The sequence below is a fragment of the Lygodium microphyllum genome, chromosome 23, assembly GCF_053477565.2.
Source record: "Lygodium microphyllum isolate KBCC chromosome 23, Lygodium_microphyllum_v1.1.10, whole genome shotgun sequence".
In the NCBI taxonomy this organism is placed as follows: domain Eukaryota; kingdom Viridiplantae; phylum Streptophyta; class Polypodiopsida; order Schizaeales; family Lygodiaceae; genus Lygodium; species Lygodium microphyllum.
In genome coordinates this window covers 37,064,592-37,067,926 of record NC_141157.1, presented here as the reverse complement: position 1 = coordinate 37,067,926, position 3,335 = coordinate 37,064,592, and the positions used below count along the sequence as shown (strand labels likewise).

General features: G+C 38.7%; 1 non-coding gene across 1 annotated transcript; it reads right to left on the bottom strand.

Annotated features, from left to right (window-relative positions):
• Positions 1-2,481: 2,481 nt before the first annotated feature.
• TRNAG-UCC (transfer RNA glycine (anticodon UCC)) lies at positions 2,482-2,553 on the bottom strand. The gene has a single exon. It is a non-coding gene; the product is annotated as a tRNA-Gly (tRNA).
• Positions 2,554-3,335: the final 782 nt, after the last annotated feature.

The following is a 3,335-nucleotide window of genomic DNA, read 5'->3' as shown; positions in this document are numbered from 1 at the left end:
GTGATGGGAGGGGACGTCACATTTTTGGGATGAACGGGAAGAGACATGAAGGGGCGATCTTCTTGGCCGCGTGGAGAGGAGATGGACCGGAGATTAAGGAGGAGTCTACTTTCACCATAGATTGTGGAAAGCCTGTCACGGACAAGTATAGAGAGGAGGAGGACATGGCACGTCCAATAGCAGCCAGGACAAAGAAGGGCGCACGGGAAGAACCATGAAGGCGCCATCCTGAGAGAAGAGAGAGGACCGTTGCTACGATAGGGGAATGAAGTTGAAGGGGGCGCTGTTTTTTGTAGACGAATGCGTGCCTCTTAAGAGGGTAATTCGTTGATGAACAGGGGGCCGCCATGACGGAGAGAGAGAATGGCAGAAGTTGGCGATCTGCGGCTAAACGCCACGTTGTCTGAGGAGAGGGGCCAAGATGGTAGAGGGAGAGGGAGAAAAAACGCCATTCAGTCCAGCGGAATGGGGAGAGGAGGCAATCTTGCCAATTCGCTGATGCATGATGAGACTCCACCCCTGCAGATTCAGAAGTGCCCTCCTGGAAAATGGAAGGATCAGAATTGACGCAGTGCATTTTCATTTTGATATCCACGTTTCTCCTTCCTTGTCGATTGTGGCTCTTTAAAAAAAATGGTGCATGATTTGAATGGTCTTGTCTCCAAGATTGATATGCTATGGTTCCCATGATGATTGCCATCTTCCATTAACATCGCGGCGCAAATATGGTGGCTCAAATCCACGCATTGTTGGCGGCCATTCATGACAGAGAAGGGGATATAACACTCAAGTTTTTAACCTTTAACATTAAAGGTTAATTAAAAGCACTTGGAAGTCCTAGTTCATACGCACAAGGGAGGGGAGTTACTTTGGCAAAGTGCGGGATTAAGTTCGAATGAAAGAGGCAAAGAAAATTACTGAGTGAAATATCTGGTAGATTAACATTCCTTGGCCGGACTGCAAGAGGACACGGTCTCCAAAGATGTGACGACGACCCGCGGTTTTACAAGTAAGTGTCTAACTGGTTTATCTAAAATAAATGATATGGCATGATAATTTCTTTAGTTTAATATTTTTAAAATATATCGTTAAACCTGTTTTCTCATGCTACATGGTTGTTTGCATTTATCTGAACTGGTTTTTATTTATTAAAAATCCAAAAACAGTCGAAAACACTAAAAAATGACTCAAAATTATCATAAATAAAATTTTATAAAATTACTGATTGAAAATTTATAAGTTTTGATATTTTTCCTATAAATCTTATGAGTCAAGGGAATTTACTGAATTTCTATCAAGATTTTTAAAGATGTTTTGTTATATTTAAAAATTAGGAAAGAGTTATATTTAGGGAAAAAGCATAGTTTTCCTTTACGTAAAATGTGTTATTTATTGATATAAACTATGGATTCTTAGTGAAATATTGGAAACAAAATCTTTGATTGGTTAGTGCATTTTTGTTGTAAGGGTTAAAGAAAAGAAATAATGATTTAATAATATTTCACTTAAGAAATGCTCGTATAAAGATATGGTGTTTTGGTTTTGAAAGGAGAGATTATATGCGGTGTGAACATTTAGGAAACATGGGAAATTACAAATAAAAAGTTTGGCAACACTTTATAATGATTTATAATGTTAGGTTGCAGTTATAAAATTTAGTTTAAATTAAAACCAAAATAAAATCAAATAATTTAATGATTGGATGGCATGAGGAAAAGCCTCAGCATCTATATTGAATTTTTACATGTTATTCATTTTACAACCAATTTCTTAAATATACGGAGTGGAGGGCTACTAGGACTCATTGATAAAATAAAGGGTGCTATGGGAATTTAAAATAAATTATGAATGTGGACATGTGAGAGTATGGAAGAACTTGTTTTATTCTGGTTGATGTTTAATAATAGAAAAGAAGGAAAGGACGTTATATTCGCAAAATGAATTAAGTACTTAAAAACTAATAAGCAACGACGAAATTTATATACGGAGTGGGAAACGTCTACCAAGGGAGATTAAAATTTAGGGGTTTATGGTACTTCAAAAAATTTGATTTGAATGTTTGTTTAAAATTAAACAAATAAAAAGAATTAATTTTAATCAGGTGGAGAAAAACATAAAAAGGAACTTTAAACGGAGAGATACAAATAGATCTAAGAGATCTATATCCCTGAAACAACCTTTCCAAAGTCAAACATTAAAAACATTTCCTGGATAAACCGCCACTAGCATGGCAGGAGAACATTATGAGGAGCTGCCTCTGAGAGATGAGGAGAAACTATAGTTAGTGCCCAGTATAATTTACTGAAGTTTAGAATTTTTGCAGTTGGACTACTACAAACAACGTTGTAGATTTTAGGGAAGGCTAAGTTGAGTCAAATTAAAACAATTAGTGTAATAATCACTTGTTTAGTGCAACAACTCTTAGGAGTTGGCTTGTTAACCTGGGTAAAAGTGGCTTGGTCTTTGGCCAGTCATTTTTGGTGCGTCTGCCGGGAGTCGAACCCGGGTCTATTGCTTGGAAGGCAATTATCCTAACCATTGGACTACAAACGCCAGTCATTTTTGGTGCGTTTGCCAGGAGCCAAGTGCGCTCAAACGAGTGATAACTCTTCCGAGGGTATTTTAGATCCTAAGTGTTATTTATGAGTGAATACGCAGTCTCTTTTCTAAGGGACTATTTTCCTAATTTGCCCCAGGAGTGCCAAAGAAAAGTGCTAGACTGGGCGAGAGATACAGAGTTAGTAGAGGGAGGCACATATTTTGGGCCACAATTAACTGTGGACGTTGAACAATTATCCTCTTGGAGCTGGGGTTATAACGACTGTGCGCAAACCATAGTTCTACTAGCGACACACTTTGGGTTAATAGACGCGGTAGAGATAAATACAATCAGTGTATCGTACCACTTTGATTGGTATCACCGCACAGCTTATCGGACGTTTAGAAGAGTAGTGTGGGATGATGTGTTGCCTTGGATACGTGTATCCAGAGGTTTAAGAATTGCTTTCGACACGAAACACGTTAGAGAGGTTGCTGAAATTCTAGGTTTAATCCCCGAGCAAGAAGAAAAGTTACCTTTTGGGGAGATAGACCCAGAGCTGCCGACTATTTTGAACCTTCTAAGTGCGCATATGAGCGACAACCTAATTTTATAGCTTCAAATAGAACGAGCGTAATTTTGGAGTATGACAGTAACAGCTAGTTTTGTACTCGTGGATGAATTCAGAAGAGAGACGGAAGCAGCAAAACGAAGCTAGGGATCAGCGAGTTAGAGAACGAGCAGTGCGACAAGAGGCTTGGCTATTAGAAAGGCTAGAGAGGGTCAACGCATTGCT